This window comes from Pongo abelii, chromosome 21, assembly GCF_028885655.2.
Source record: "Pongo abelii isolate AG06213 chromosome 21, NHGRI_mPonAbe1-v2.0_pri, whole genome shotgun sequence".
In the NCBI taxonomy this organism is placed as follows: domain Eukaryota; kingdom Metazoa; phylum Chordata; class Mammalia; order Primates; family Hominidae; genus Pongo; species Pongo abelii.
In genome coordinates this window covers 21,246,359-21,262,992 of record NC_072006.2, presented here as the reverse complement: position 1 = coordinate 21,262,992, position 16,634 = coordinate 21,246,359, and the positions used below count along the sequence as shown (strand labels likewise).

Genomic DNA, 16,634 nt, shown 5'->3' with positions numbered 1-16,634 from the left:
CACTGCTTCAGGGTTCTGAGTGTTTGTCTCTCACATAAAATTCCAGAATACTGCTTCGAATGTCCGAATGCTAGTCCATCACAAAGGATTCTAGAAGACTGCTGCTGGGTTCTTAATGTTTGTCACTCACTTATGATTCCAGAACACTTCTGCAGGGTTCTGATTATTTGTCCCTCCCAATGGATTCCAGAACACTGCTGCTGGTTTCTGAGTGTTTGTCCCTCACAGAGGATTCCAGAACACGTCTGCAGGGTTCTGAGTGTTTGTCCCTCACAGAGGATTCCAGAACACTGCTTCGAGTGTCTGAATGTTTGTCCCTCACAAAAGATTCCAGAACACTGTTACTGGGTTCTGAGTGTTTGTCCCTCACATAGGATTCTGGAACACTTCTGCAGGGTTCTGAGTGTTTGTCCCTCACATAGGATTCCAGAACTCTGCTTCAAGTGTCTGAATGTTTGTCCCTCAAAAAGGATTCGAGAACACTGCTGCTCGGTTCTGAGTGTTTGTCCCTCACAGAGGATTCCAGAACACTGTTACTGGGTTCTGAGTGTTTGTCCCTCACATAGGAGTCCAGAACACTTCTGCAGGGCTCTGAGTGTTTGTCCCTCACATAGGATTCCAGAACTCTGCTTCAAGTGTCTGAATGTTTGTCCCTCAAAAAGGATTCGAGAACACTGCTGCTGTTTTCTGAGTGTTTGACACTCACATAGGATTCCAGAACTTGGCAGCTGGTTTCTGAGTGTTTGTCCCTCACATGGGATTCCAGAACACTGCTTCTGGGTTAAAAGTGTTTGTCCCTCACATAGGATTCCAGAGCACTGCTGCTAGGTTCTGAGTATTTGTTCTTCACATAGGATTCCAGAACACTTCTACGAGTTTCTGAAGTTTTTTACCTCCAAATGATTCTAGAACAGTGTTGCTGCGTTCTGAGTATTTGTCCCTCTCATGGGATTCTGGAACATTGCTGATGGGTTCTGAATGTTTGTCACTCACATAGGATTGCAGAACACTGCTGCAAGAGTGAGAATGTTTTTCCTTCACAAAGGATTACAGAACACTCCTGCTGGGTTCTGTTTGTTTATCCCTCACAAAGGACTCCACAGCATCGCTGCTTCTTTCTGAGTGTTTGTCCCTCACAGAGCATTTCACAACAGTGCTTCGAGTGTCTGAATGTTTGTCCCTCACAAAGGATTCCAGAGCACTGCTACTGGGTTCTGAGTGTTTGTCCCTCACATAGGATTCCAGAACATTTCTGCAGGGTTCTGAGTGTTTGTCCCTCACATAGGAATACAGAACTCTGCTTCGAGTGTCTGAATGTTTGTCCCTCAAAAAGGATTCGAGAACACTGCTGCTGGGTTCTGAGTGTTTGACACTCACATAGGATTCCAGACATTGGCAGCTGGGTTCTGAGTGTTTGTCCCTCACATGGGATTCCAGAACACTGCTTCTGGGTTAAAAGTGTTTGTCCCTCACTTAGGATTCCAGAGCACTGCTGCTGGATTCTGAGTATTTGTCGCTCACATAGGATTCCAGAACACTGATACGAGAGTCTGAAGTTTTGTCCCTCACAAAGGATTCTAGAACACTGCTGCTGCATTCTGAGTATTTGTCCCTCTCATAGGATTCCGGAACATTGCCGATGGGTTCTGAGTGTTTGTCACTCACATTGGATTGCAGAACACTGCTGCAAGAGTGAGATTGTTTTTCCTTCACAAAGGATTACAGAACAATCCTGCTAGGTTCTGTTTGTTTGTCCCTCACAAAGGACTCCAGAGCATCGCTGCTTGTTTCTGAGTGTTTGTCCCTCACAGAGGATTCCAGAACACTTCTACGATTTTCTGAATATTTTCACCTCTGGCAGGATTCCAGAACACACTGGCTGGGTTCTGAGTGTTTGTCCCTCACATGGGATTCCAGAACACTGCAGCTGGTTTCTGAGTGTTTGTTCTTCACATAGGATTCCAGAATTCTGCTACTGGGTTCTGAGTGTTTGTTCTTCACATGGGATACAAGAACACGACCGCTGAGTTCTGAGTGTTTGTCCTAACATTGGATGCCAGAACAGTGCTACGAGGGTTTGAATGTTTGTCTGTCAGAAAGGATTCCAGAACACTGCTGCTTGGTTCTTAGTATTTGTCGATCACGTAGGATTGCAGAACACTGCTTTGATGGTCGGAATGTTTGCCCCTCACAAAGTATTCTAGAAACTGCTGCTGGGTTCTCAGTGTTTGTCACTCACGTATGATTCCAGAACACTGCTAGGAGGTTCTAAATGTTTATGCCTCACATAGGATTCCAAAACACTGCTGCTGGGTTCTGTTTGTTTGTCCTTCACAAATGATTCCAGTACACTGCTGCTGGTTTCTGAGTATTTGCCCTTTACATAGGATTCCAGAACACTTCTACGAGTGTCTGAATGTTTGCCCCTCAGATAGGATTCCAGAACACAGTGGCTGGGTTCTGAGTGTTTGTCCCCTAAATAGGATTACAGAACACTACTACGAAGTTCTGAATGTTTGTCACTCACATAGGATTCCAGAAGACTGCTGCAGGTTTCTGAGTGTTTGTCCCTCACATAGGATTACAGAACACTGCTGCTGGGTTCTGAGTGTTTGTCCCTCATATAGAATTCCAGAACAATTCTGCTGGGTTCTCAGTGTTTCTACCTCATGTAAGATTCCAGAACACTGCTGCTGGGATCTAAGTGTTTGTTCCTCACAAAGAATTACAGAACACTGCTACTGGGTTCTGAGTGTTTGTCCCTCACATAGGATTCCTGATCCCTGCTACGAGGGTCTGAATGCTTGTGCATCACAAAGGATTCCAGAACACTCCTGCTGAGTTCTGAGTGTTTGCCCCTTCATTAGGAATCCAGAAAACTGCTTCGAGAGTCTGAAAGTTTGTGCCACAAAAAGGATTCTAGAACATTGCTGCTGAGTTCTGAGTGTTTGTCACTTACATAGGAATCCAGAACACGGCTGCTGAGTTCTGAGTGTTTTTCCCTCACAATGGATTCCAGACCACTGCTGCTGGGTTCTGAGTGTTTGTCCACAACATAGGGCTGCAGAACAGTGCTACAAGGCTCTGAATGTTTTTCCCTCACAAATGATTCTAGAACACTGTTGCTGGTTTCTTAGTGTTTGTCACTCACATTGGATTCCAGATCACGGCTGCTGGGTTCTGAGCGTTTGTCCCTCAAATGGAATTCGTGAACACTGCTGCTGCGTTAAGAGTGTTTGTCCCTCACATAGGATTGCAGAACACGGCTACGAGGTTCTGAATGTTTGTCCCACACGAAGAATTCCAGAACACTGTCTCTGGGTTCTGAGTGTTTGTCCCTCACCTAGGATTCCAGAACTCTGCTGCTTGGTTCTGTTTGTTTGTCCCTCACAAGGAATTCCAGAGCACTGCTGCTGGGTTCTGAGTGTTTGTCCCACACATGGAATTAGAAAACACTGCTGCTGGGTTCAGAGTGTTTGTCCCTCACATAGGATTCCATAACACGGCCACGAGGGTCTGAATGTTTTTCCTCACAAAGATTCCAGAAAACCGCTTCTGGGTTCTGTTTTTTGGTCCCTCACAGAGGATTCCAGAGCACTGCTGCTGGTTTCTTCGTGTTTGTCCCTCACATTGGATTCCAGAACACGTCTACGAAGGTGTGAATGTTTGTCTCTCAGATAGGATTCCAGTACACAGTGGTTAGGTTCTGAGGGTTTGTTCCTCAGATGGGATTAGAGAACCCTGCTGCTGGGTTCTGAATGTTTGTCCCTCACATAGGATTCCAGAACACTGCTGCTGGGTTCTGAGTGTTTGTCGTTACATAGGATTCAGGAAAACTGCTAGTAGGGTCTCAATGTTTGTCGATCACAATGGATTCCAGAACACTGCTGCTGGGATCTGAGTATTTGTTCCTCACATAGGATTCCAGAACATTGCTTCGAGGGTCTGAATGTTTGTCCCTAACAAATAATTCTATAACACTGCTGATGGCTTCTGAGTGCTTGTCAGTCACATGGGATTGGAGAACACTGCTGCTGGTTTCTGAGAGTTTGTCCCTCACATAGGATTGCACAACACAGCTATAAGGTTCTGAATGTTTCTCCCTCACAAAGGATTCCGCAACACTGCTGGTGGGTTCTGAGTGTTTGTCCCTCACATAGGATTCCAGAACACTGCTTCTGGGTTCTGAGTGTTTGTCCCTCACATAGGATTCCAGAACACTACTCCTTTGTTCTGAGTGTTTATCTCTCATGTAGGATTCCTGAACAATGCAGCCGAATTCTGAATGTTTGTCCATCACAATGGATTCCAGAACACTGCCGCTGGGTTCTGAGTGCTTGTCCCTCACATATGATTCCAGAACACTGCTAGGAGGTTCTGAATGTTTGTCTCTCACGTAGGATTCCAAAACACTGCTGCTGGGTTCTGAGTGTTCGTCCCTCACATATGATTCCAGAACAGTGCTAGGAGGTTCTGAATGATTGTCTCTCACGTAGGATTCCAAAACACTGCTGCTGGGTTCTGAGTGTTTGTCCGTCATATAGGATTCCAGAACACACCTACGAGGGTCTGAGTGTTTTTCTGTCAGAAGGAATTCCATAACATTGCTACTGGTTTCTGTTTGTTTGTCCCTCACGTACAAATCTGGAACACTGCTGCTAGGTTCTGAGGGTTTGTCCCTCACATAGAATACCAGAACACTGCTGCTGAGATCTGAGGGTTTGTCCCTTACACGGGATTCCAGAACACTGCTACGAGTGTCTGAATGATTATCCCTCACAAAGGATTCCAGAGCACTGCTGCTGGGATCTGTTTTTTGCTACCTCACAAAGGAATCCAGAGCACTGCTGTTGGTTTCAGAGAATTTTTCCCTCACATAGGATTCCAGAACACTTCTACGATTGTCTGAATGTTTGTCCCTAAAATAGGATTCCCGAACACAGTGTTTTGGTTGTGAGTGTATGTCCTTCACATAGGATTCCAGAACACTGCTGCTGGGTTGTGAGTGTTTGTTCTTCACATAGGATTCCGGAACACAGCTGCTGGGTTCTGACTGTTTGTTCCTCACATAGGATTCCCTAACACTGCTGCGGGGTTCTGAGTGTTTCTCCTTCACATAGAATTCCAGAACACTGCTACACGGGTCTGCATGTTTGTCCATCACAAAAGATTCCAGAACATTGCTGCTGGGTTCTGAGTGTTTGCTCCTCAGCTGTGATTCCAGAACACCGCTTGGAGGGTCTGAATATTTGTCTCTTAAAAAGGATTCTAGAACACTGCTGCTGGTTTCTTAGTGTTTTTCAATTGCTTAGGATTCCATAAAACTGCTGCTTGGTTCTGAGTGTTTGACACTCACATAGCATTCCAGAATACGGCTGCTGGGTTCTGAGTGTTTGTCCCTCACATAGGATTCCAGAACACTGCTTCTGGGTTCAGAGTGTTTGTCCCTCACATACTATTACAGAACACTGCTACCAGGTTTTGAATGTTTGTCCCTCACAAAGGATTCCAGAACACTGCTGCTGGGTTCTGAGTGTTTGTCCCTCACATAGGATTCAAAACACTACTTCGAATGTCTGAATGTTTGTCTCTCACAAGGGATTCTGGAACACTGCTGCTGGGTTCTGAGTGTTTGTTATTCGCATAGGATTCCCGAACACTGCTGCTGGGTTGTGAGTGTTTGTCACACACGTAGGATTTCAGAACACTTCTGCTGGGTTCTGTGTCTTTGTCCATCATGTAGTATAAAACAACACTGCTCCTGGGTTTTGAGTGTTTTTCCCTCACATACGATTCCAGAACACTGATGCTGTTTTCTGAGTGTTTGTCTCTCACATAGGAATCCAGAACACTGCTGCTGGATTCTGAGTGTTTGTCCCTCACACAGGATTCCAGAACACTGCTGCTAGGTTCTGAGGGTTTGTCTCTCACCTAGAATTCCATAACACTGCTGCTGGGTTCTGAGGGTTTGTACCTCACATAGGATTCCAGAACACTTCTATGAGGGTCTGAATGTTTGTCCCTCACAGAGCATTCCAGAACAGTGCTATGAGGGTCTGAGTGTTTGTCCATCAGATAGGATTCCAGAACACTGCTTCTGGGTTCGCAGGGTTTGTCCCTCAAATAGGATTCCACAACAATGCTTCTGGGTTCGCAGGGTTTGTCCCTCAAATAGGATTCCACAACAATGCTCTGAGGGTCTGAATGTTAGTCCATCACAAAGGATTCCAGAACACTCAGGGTACTGAGTGTTTGTCTCTCACTTAGGATTCCAGAACACTGCAGCTGGGTTCTGAGTGTTTGTCTCTCACCTTCCATTTCAGAACACTGCTACGAGAGTCTGAATGTTAGTCCGTCACAAACGATTCCAGAACACTGCTGCTCGATTAAGAGTGCTTGTCTTCCACATAGGATTCGAGAACACTGCTACAGTTTTCTGAGTGTTTGTCCTTCACATAGGATTCCAGAACACTACTAAGAGGTTCTGAATGTTTGTCCCTCACATAGGTTTCCAGAACACTGTTGCTGGGTTCTGACTGATTGTCCCTCACATAGGGTTCCAGAACACTGCTGCTGGGTACTCAGTGTCTGCCACTCTTATAGGACTCCAGAACACTGCTGCTGGGTTCTGAGTGTTTGTCCCTCACATGGGATTCGAAAACACTGCTGCTGGGATCATAGTGTTTGTCCCTCACATAAGATTCCAGAACACTACTACGACGTTCTAGATGTTTGTCCTTCACAAAAGTTTACAGATCACTGCTGCTGAGTTCTGAGTGTTTGTTCCACACAGAGGATTCCAGAACACTGCTGCTGGGCTCTCTTTGTTTGTCTCTTACATTGGATTCCAGAACACTGCTGCTAAGTTCTGAGGTTTTCTCCCTCACATAGGATTCCAGAACACTGCTTTGAGGGTCTGAATGATTTTCCGTTACAAAGAATTCGATAACACTGCTGCTGGGTTCTGAGTGTTTGTCTCTCATATTGGATTCCAGAACAATGCAACGTGGGTCTGAATTTATTTCACCTGACATAGGATTCCAAAATACTACTAAGAGGGTCTGAATGTTTTTCCCTCACAAAGGATTCCAGAACACTGCTGCAGGGTTCTGAGTGTTTGTCCCCCATATAGGATTCCAGAACACTGCTACGAGGGTCTGAATGTATTTGAATCACAAAGGATTCCAGAACACTGCTGCTTGCTTCTGTTTGTTTGTCCTTCACAAAGAAGTCCAGAGCACTGCTGCTGGATTCTTAGTGTTTGTCTCGCACATAGGATTCCAGAGCACTTCTGCGAGTGTCAGAAAGTTTGTCCCTCAGATAGGATTCCAGTTCACAGTGGCTCGGTTCTGACTGATTTTCTGTCACATAAGATTCCAGATCTCTGCTCCTGGGTTCTGAGTGTCTGTCCCTCACATAGGATTCCTGAACACTGGTAAGAAGTTCTGAATGTTTGTTGCTCACATAGCATTCCAGAACACTGCTGCTGGGTTCTGAGTGTTTGTCCCTCACATTGGATTCCAGAACACTGCTGCTAGGTTCTGAGGTTTTGTCCCTCACATTTGATTCCAAAACACTGCTGCTGGGTTCTCGGTGTTTGTCCCTCACATAGGATTCCAGAACAATGTTGTAGGATTCTGAGTGTATTTCCCTCATATAGGATTCCAGAATAGTGCTACGAGTGTCTGAAGTTTTTGCCTCAAATAGGAATACAGAACACCGCGAAGAGGGTCTAAATGTTTTTCCCCCACAAAGGATTCTGGAACACTGATGCTGGTATCTGAAGGTTTGTCCCTCATATAGGATTCCAGAACAAATCTACGAGTTTCTGTATGATTTTCTCTCACAAAGGCTTCCAGAACACTGCTGCTTCTCTCTGAGTGTTTGTCCTTCACATTGGATTCCAGAACACTGCTGCCAGCTTCTGAAGTTTTGTCCCTCACATAGGATTCCAGAACAATGTTTCGAGGGTTTGAATGTTCGCCCCTCACCAACGATTCTAGAACACTGCTCCTGGCTTCTGATTGTTTGTCAGTCAGATTGGATTCCAGAACACTGCTGCTGGGTTCTAAGTGTTTGTCCCTCACATAGGATTCCAGAGCACTGCTACGAGGGATTGAATGTTTGTCCTTCATAAAGGATTACAGAACACTGCTGCTGGGTTCTAATTGATTGTCTCTCACATAGGAATCCAGAACAATGCTACAAGCGTTTTGAGTGTTTGTCCCTCACATAGGATTCCAGAACACCGCTAAGAAAGTCTGAATGTTTGTCCCTCAGATAGGATTCCACAACACTGATAAGAGGGTCTGAATGTTTTTCCATCACATAGGATTCTGTATAACTGCTACGAGTGTCTGAATGCTTGTCCCTCACATAGGATTCCAGAACACTGCTACTGGGTTCTGAGTGTTTGTCCTTCATGTAGGATTCCAGAACACCTCTGCTGGTTTCTGAGTGTTTGACCCTCTCATAGGATTCCAGAACACTGCTGCTAGGTACTGAGGGTTTGTCCCTCACTTATAATTCCAGAACAGTGATGTTGGGTTATGAGGGTTTGTACCACACATAGGATTCCAGAACACTTTTAAGAGGGTCTGAATGTTTGCCCCTCACATAGGCTTCTTGAACAGTGCTATGAAAGTCTGAGTGCTTGTCCATCACATAGGATACCAGAGCACTGCTGCAAGGTTCTGAGTGTTTGTCCTTCAAATAGGATATGAGAACAATGCTCCGAGGGTCTGAATGTTTGTCCCTCACAAAGGATTCCAGAACGCTGCTGGGATCTGAGTGTTTGTCCCTCACATAAGATTCCAGAACACTACAGCTGCGTTCTGAGTGTTTGACTTTCACCTAGGATTCCAGAACACTACTCTGGGGGTCTGAATGTTAGTTCCTCCCTGCTGCTGGGTTTGGAGTGTTCATCATTCACATAGGGCTCCAGAACACTGCTACTGTTTTCTGAGTGTTTGTCCTGCACATATTATTCCAGAACACTGCTACGAGGGTCTGAATGTTTGTCCTTCACATAGGATTCCAGAACACTGCTGCTGGGTTCTCACTGATTGTCCCTCATATAGGATTCCAGAACACTGCTGCTGGGTTCTAATTGTTTGTCCCTTACATAGGATTCCAGAATACTGCTGCGGAGAACTGAGTGTATGTCCCTCATATACGATTCCAGAACACTGCTGCTGGGTTCTTAGGGTTTGTCCCTTACATAGGTTTCCAGAACACTGATTCGAGGGTCTGAATCTTTGCCCCAGATATGATTCCAGAATACTGCTGCTAGGCTCTGTGTGTTTGTCCTTCACATAGGATTCCAGAACAATGTTGCTGGCTTCTGAGTGTTTGTCCCTCACATTGGATTCGACAACACTGCTGCTGGGTTCTGAGTGTTTGTACCTCACATAGGATAACAGAATACTGCTGCTAGGTTCTGACGGTTTGTCCCTGAGCTAGAATTACATAACACTGCTGCTGGGTTCAGAGGGTTTGTACCTCACTTAGGATTCCAGAACACTGCTATAAGGGTCTGAATGTTTACCCCTCACAGAGCATTCCAGAACAGTGCTATGAGGTTCTGAATGCTTGTCCATCACATAGGATTCCAGAACACTGCTGCAGGGTTCTGACTGCTTGTCCCTCAAATACGATTCCACAACAATGCTTCCAGGGTTTGAATTTCAGTCCTTCCCAAAGGATTCTAGAACACTGCTGCTGGGTTCTGAGTGTTTGTCACTCACTTAGGATTCCAGAACACTGCAGCTTGGGTTTGAGTGTTTGTCTCTCACCTAGGATTGTAGAACACTGCTACGAGGGTCTGAATGTTAGTCCCTCAGAAACAATTCCAGAACACTGCTGCTGGGTTCAGAGTTTTTCTCCCTCATATAGGATTCCAAAACACTGCTGCTGGGTTCTGAGTGTTTTTCCATCACATAGAATCCAGAACTCTGCTGTTGTTGTGTTCTGAATGTTTGTCCATCACATAGGATTCCAGGTCACTGCTGCTAGGTTTGATGGTTTGTCCATCACATAGGGTTCCAGAACACTGCTGTAGGGTTCTGGGTGTTTGTCCCTCACATAGGATATCAGAACAATGCTCCGAGGTTCTGAATGTCTGTCCCTCACAAGGGATTCCAGAAAACTGCTGCTGGGTTCTGAGTGTTTGTCCCTCACATAAGATTCCAGAACACTACGGCTGGGTTCTGAGTGTTTGTCTCTCACCTAGGATTCCAGAACACTGCTACGAGGGTCTGAATTTTAGTCCCTCACAGCTGCTGGGTTCAGAGTGTTCGTCCCTCACATAGGATTCCAGAACACTGCTACCGTTTTCTGAGTGTTTGTCCTTCATATAGGATTCCACAACAATGCTACGAGGGTCTAAATGTTTGTCCCTCACATAGGATTCCAGAATACTGCCGCTGGATTCTGAGTGATTGTCCCTCACATTGGACACCAGAACATTGCTGCTGGGTTCTGAGTGTTTGTCCCTCACATAGATTTCCAGAACACTGATTCGAGGGTCTGAGTCTTCGCCCTCAGATAGGATTCTTGAACACTGCTGCTAAGCTCTGAGGGTTTGTCCCTCAGATAGGATTCCAGAACACAGCTGCTGGGTTCTGAGTGTTTGTCCCTAACATTGCATTCCAGAACACTGCTGCTGGGTTCTCAGTGTTTGTCCCTCACTTAGGAAACCAGAACACTGCTGCTGGTTTCTGAGTGTTTGTCTGGCAAAGAGCATTCCAGACCACAGCTGCTGGGTTTAGAGTGTTTCTCCCTCACATAGGATTCCAGAACACTGCTACAAGGGTACGAAAGTTTGTCTCCCATAAAGATTGCAGAAAAATGCTGACAGGTTCTGAGTGTTTGTCCCTCACATAGGTTTCCAGAACACTGCTGCTGTTTTCTCAGTGTTTGTCTCTAACGTAGGATTCCAGAACACTGCTGCTGGGTTCTGAGTGTTTGTCCATCACATTGAATTACAGAACACTGCTCCTGGGATATCAGTGATTTTCCCTCAATAGGATTCCAGAACACTGCTGCTGGTTTCTGAGTGTTTGTCCCTCATAAGCATTCCAGAACACTGCTTCGAGTGTCTGAAAGTTTGTTTCTCGCAGAGAATTCTAGAACACTGCTGCTGGGTTCTGAGTGTTTGTAACTCACATAGCATTCGAGAACACGGTGGCTTGGTTCTGAGTGTTTGTCCCTCAAATGGGATTCCAGAACACTGCTGCTGGGTTCTGAGTGTTTGTTCCTCACATAGGATTCCAGAACAGTGCTACGAGGGTCTGAATGTTTCTCTGTCACAAAGGGTTCCAGAACACTGCTGCTGGCTTCCAACTGTTTTTCTCCACGTAGGATTCCAGAACACTGCTTCAAGGCTCTGAATGTTTGTCCCTCACAAAAGATTCTAGAACAGTGCTGCTGGGTTCTGAGTGTTTGTCACTCGTGTATGATTCCAGAACACTGCTGTGGGGTTCTGAGTATTTGTTCCTTACATACGATTCCAGAAGACTGCTTGGAGGTTCTAAATGATTGTCCCTCACAAAGGATTCCAAATCAGTGCTTTTGGATCCTGTTTTTTTGTCCTTCATAAAGGATTCCAGAACACTGCTCCTGGTTTCTGAGTGTTTGTCCCTCACATAGGATTCCAGAAATCTTCTACGAGTGTCTGAATGTTTGTCCCTCAGATAAGATTCCAGAACGCAGTGGCAGGGTTCTGAGTGTTTGTATCCCACATTGGATTCCAGAACACTGCTACGAATTTCTGAATGTTTTTCGCTCATATAGGATTCCAGGACACTGCTGCTGGGTTCTGAGTGTTTGCCCCTCACATAGGATTACAGAACACTGCTGCTGTGTTCTCAGTGTTTGTACCTCACATAGAATCCCAGAACAGTGCTACGAGGGTCTGAATGTTTGTCTGTCACAAAGGATTCCAGAACACTGCTGCTAGGATCCGAGTGTTTGTCTCTCATGTAGGATTCTTGAACACCGTTTCGAGAGTCTGAATGTTTGTTCCTAAGAAAGGATTCTAAAACCCTGCTGCTAGGTTCTGAATGTTTGTCCCTCACACAGGATTACAGAGCACTGCTGCTGGTTTCTGACTTTTTGTCCCTCATGTAGGATTCAAGAACACTTCTATGAGTGTCTCAATGTTTCTTCATTAGATAGGAGTCCAGAACACAGTGGCAGAGTTCTGAGTGTTTGTCCCTCACATTGAATTCCAGGACACTGCTGCTGGGTTCTGAGTGATTGTCCCTCACATAGGATTCCAGAACACTGGTGCTGCTTTCTGAGTGTTTTTCCCTTACAAAGCATTCCAGAACACTGCTTTGAGGGCCTGAAAGTTTGTTCCTCACATAGGATTCTAGAACACTGCTACTGGGTTCTTAGTGTTTGTCACTCACATAGGATTCGAGAACACGGCTGCTGGGTTCTGAGTGTTTGTCCCTCATATGTGATTCCAGAACATTGCTGCTGGGTTAAGAGTGTTTGTCTCTCACATAGGATTCCAGAACACTGCTACGAGGTTCTGAATGTTTCTCCTTCACAAATTTTTCCAGAACACAGCTGCTCAGTTGTGAGTGTTTGACCCTAACATGGGATTTCAGAACACTGCTACTGGTTTCAGAGTGTTTGTCCCTCACATACTATTCCAGAACACCGCTACGAGGTTCTTAAAGTATGTCCCTCACAAATGATTCTAGAACACTGCTGCTGCGTTTTGAGTGTTTATCCCTCACAAAGGATTCTAGAACGCTGCTGCTGGGTTCCAAGTGTATGTCCTTCACATAGGATTCCACAACACTGCTACGAGGGTCTCAATGTTTATCCCTCACAAAGGGTTCTAGAACACTGCTACTCGGTTCTGAGTGTTTGTCCCTCCTATTGGATTCCAGAACAATGCTACCAGGGTCTGAATGTTTTTCCCTTATATAGGATTCCAGAACACTGTTACGAGGGTGTGAATGTTTTTCCCTCCCAAAGGAGTCCAGGACACTGATGTTGGGGTATGAGTGCTTGTCCCTCATATAGGATTCCAGGACACTGCTGTGAGGTTCTGAATGTTTTTCCCTCACATAGGATTCCAGAAGACTGCTACGAGGGTCTGAATGTTTTTCCCTCACAAAGGATTGTAGAACACTGCCACTGGTTTCTCTTTGTTTGTCCCTCACAAAGGATTCCAGAGCACTACTGCAGATTCTTAGTGTTTGTCCCTCACATAGGATTCCAGAACAATTCTACGAGGTTCTGAATGTTTGCGCTCAAATAGGATTCCAGTGCACAGTGGCTGGATTCTGAGTGTTTGTCACTCACATAGGATTCCATAACACTGCTACGAGGTTCTAAATGTTTGCCCCTCAAAAAGGATTTGAGATCACTGCTGCTGGGTTCTGAGTGTTTTTCCCTCACGGAGGATTCTAGATCACTGCCGCTGGGTTCTGGGTACTTGTCCCTCACATAGGATTCCAGCACGGTGCTGCTGGGTTCTGAGTGTTTGTCCCTAACTTAGGATTCCAGAAAAATGCTGCTGGGTTCTGAGTTTTTGTCCCGCACATAGAATTCAAGAACACTGCTACAAGGTTCTGAAAGTTAGTGGATCACATAACATTCCAGGACACTGCTGCTGAGTTCTGAGTGTTTGTCCCTCACATAGGATTCCAGAACACTGCTTCTGTGTTCTGAGTGTTTGTTCTTCACATAGGATTCCAGAACACTGCTACGAAGGTCTGAATGTTTATCCCTCACAAAGGGTTCCAGAACACTGCCACGTGTTCTGAGTGTTTGCCCCTCATTTTGGATTCCAGAACAATGCTGCGAGATTCCCAAAGTTTTTCCGTCACATAGGATTCCAGAACATTGTTACGAGTGTGTGAATGGTTTTCCCTGCAAAGGATTCCAGAACACTACTCTGTGGTTCTGAGTGTTTGTCCCTCACATAGGATTCCAGAACACTGCTACGAGGGTCTGAATGTTTTCCCTGACATAGGAATCCAGAAGACTGCTACAAGGGTCTGAATATTTTTCCCTCACAAAAGAATGTAGAACACTGTTACTGGATTCTGTTTGTTTGTCCCTCCCAAAGGGTTCCAGAGCACTGCTGCAGATTTCTTAGTGTTTGTCCCTCACGTAGGATTCCAGAACCCTTCTATGATGTTCTGAATGTCTGCCCTCAGATAGGATTCCAGTAAACAATGGCTAGATTCTGAGTGTTTGTCCCTCACCTAGGATTCCAGAACACAGCTGCTGGGTTCTGAGTGTTTGTCCCTTACTTAGGATTCAAGAACACTGCTGCTGGGATCTGAGCGTTTGTCCCTCACATAGAATTCCAGAACACTGCTACGAAGTTCTGAAAGTTTGTCGCTCACTTAGGATTCCAGAACATTGCTGTTGGGTTTTGAGTGTTTGTCCCTCGCACAGGATTCCAGAACACTGCTGCTGGCTTCTGAGTGTTTGGCCCTCCCATAGGATTCCAGAACACTGCTACGAGGGTCTGAATGTTTATCCCTCACAAAGGATTCCAGAACACTGCTCCAGTGTTCGGAGTGTTTGTCCCTCATATTGGATTCCAGAACAATGCTACGAGGGTCTGAATGTTTTTCCCTCACATAGGATTCCAGAGCACTGTTACGAGAGTGTGAATGTTTTTCCCTCCCTAAGGATTCCAGAACACTATTTCTGCGTTCTGAATGTTTGTCCCTCCATAGGATTCCAGAACACTGCTACGAGTTTGTGAATGTTTGTCCCTCACAAAGGATTCTAGAACACTGCTGCTGGGTTCTGAGTGTTTGTCCATCACTTAGGAATCCAGAACACTGCTGCTGGATTCTGAGAGTTTTTCCCTCACAAAGGATTCTAGAACACTGCTACTGGTTTCTGTTTGTCCCGCAAAAAGGATTCCAGAGCACTGCTGCTTGTTTCTTAGTGTTGGTCCCTCACATAGGATTCCAAAACCCTTCTACGATGTTCTGAATGTTTGCATTCGAATAGAATTCCAGTAAACAGTGGATGGATTCTGAGTGTTTGTCCCTCACATAGGATTCCAAAACACTGCTACGAGGATCTGAATCTTTGTCCCTCGCAAAGGATTCTAGAACACTGTGGGGGTGTTCTGAAAGTGTTTCCCTCACAAAGGATTCTAGAACACTGCTGCTGGTTTCTGTTTGTTTGTACCTCACAAAGGATTCAAGAGCACTGCTGCTGTTTTCTTAGCGTGTGTCCCGCAAATAGGATTCCAAAACACTTCCGTAAAGGTCAGAATGTTTGTGCCTCAGATAGCATTCCAGTACACTCTTGCTGGGTTCTGACTGTTTGTCCCTCACATAGGATTCCAGAACACTGCTGCTGTGTTCTGAGTGTTTTTCCCCTACATAGGATTCCAGAAAACTGCTACGAGGGTCTTAATGTTTGTGTATCACAAAGGAATACAGAACTATGCTGCTCGATCTGAGTGTTTGTCCCTCACATACAATAACAGTACACTGCTTCGAGGGTCTGAATGTTTGTCCTCACAAAGGATTCTAGAACACTGCTGTTGGTTTCTGACTGTTTGTCGCTCACATAGGTTTCCAAAACACGTCTGCAGAGTTCAGAGAGTTTGTGCCTCACAAAGTATTCCAGTACAGTGCTATGAGGGTATGAATGCTTGTCCCTCATATAGGAATCCAGAACACTGCTACAGGTTTCTGAGTGTTTGTCCCTCACATAGGATTCCAGAGCACTGCTCTGAGTGTCTGAGTGTTTGACACTCACAAAGGATTCCAGAACACTGCTGCTGCTTTCTCAGTGTTTGTCTCTAACATAGGATTCCAGAACACTGCTACGAGGATCTGAATGTTTGTGCCTCACAAAGGATTACAGAACAGTGCTGCTGAGTTCTGTTTGTCCCTCACTTAGGAATCCAGAACACTGCTGCTGAGTTCTGAGTGTCTGTCCCTCACATAGAAATCCAAAACACTGCTACGTGGTTCTGAAAGATTGTCGCTCACATAACATTCCAGAACACTGCTGCTGGGTTCTGAGTGTTTGTCCCTCGCATAGTATTCCAGAACACTGCTTCTGTGTTCTGAGTGTTTCTCCTTCACATAGGATTCCAGAACACTGTTTCGAGGGTCTGAATGTTTATCCCTCACAAAGGGTTCCAGAACACTGCTACTGGGTTCTCAGTGTTTGTCCCTCATATTGGATTCCAGAACAATGCTATGAAATTCTGAAAGTTTTTCCGTCACATAGGATTCCAGAACACTGTTACGAGGATATGAATAGTTTTCCCTCCTAAAGGATTCCAGAACACTGCTGCCTGGTTCTGAGTGTTTTCCCTCATATAGGATTCCAGAACACTGCAACGAGGGTCTAAATATTTTTCCCTCACATAGGATTACAGAAGAATGCCACGAGGGTATGAAAGTTTTTCCTTCACAAAGGATTGTAGAACGCTGCCTCTGGATTCTTTTGTTTGTCCCTCACAAAGGATTTCAGAGCACTGCTTCAGATTTCTTAGTGTTTGTCCCTCACTTAGGATTCCAAAACCCGTCTACGATGTTCTGAATGTTTGCCTTCGGATTCGATTCCAGTACAGTGGCTGGATTCTGAGTGTTTTTCCCTTACATAGGATTCCAGAACACTGC

General features: G+C 45.3%; 1 protein-coding gene across 15 annotated transcripts in view; it reads right to left on the bottom strand.

The window, feature by feature from the left end:
* Nucleotides 1-16,634, bottom strand: part of LOC112130364 (uncharacterized) — a 152,751-nt gene that overhangs the window by 17,680 nt on the left and 118,437 nt on the right. For all 15 annotated transcript variants that reach the window (XM_054541675.2, XM_063720701.1, XM_063720702.1 and 12 more), the window contains one exon: nt 1-16,634. This exon is cut by the window's left edge and continues 17,680 nt beyond it; it is cut by the window's right edge. The gene's annotated coding sequence lies outside the window, so the exon portion shown is untranslated.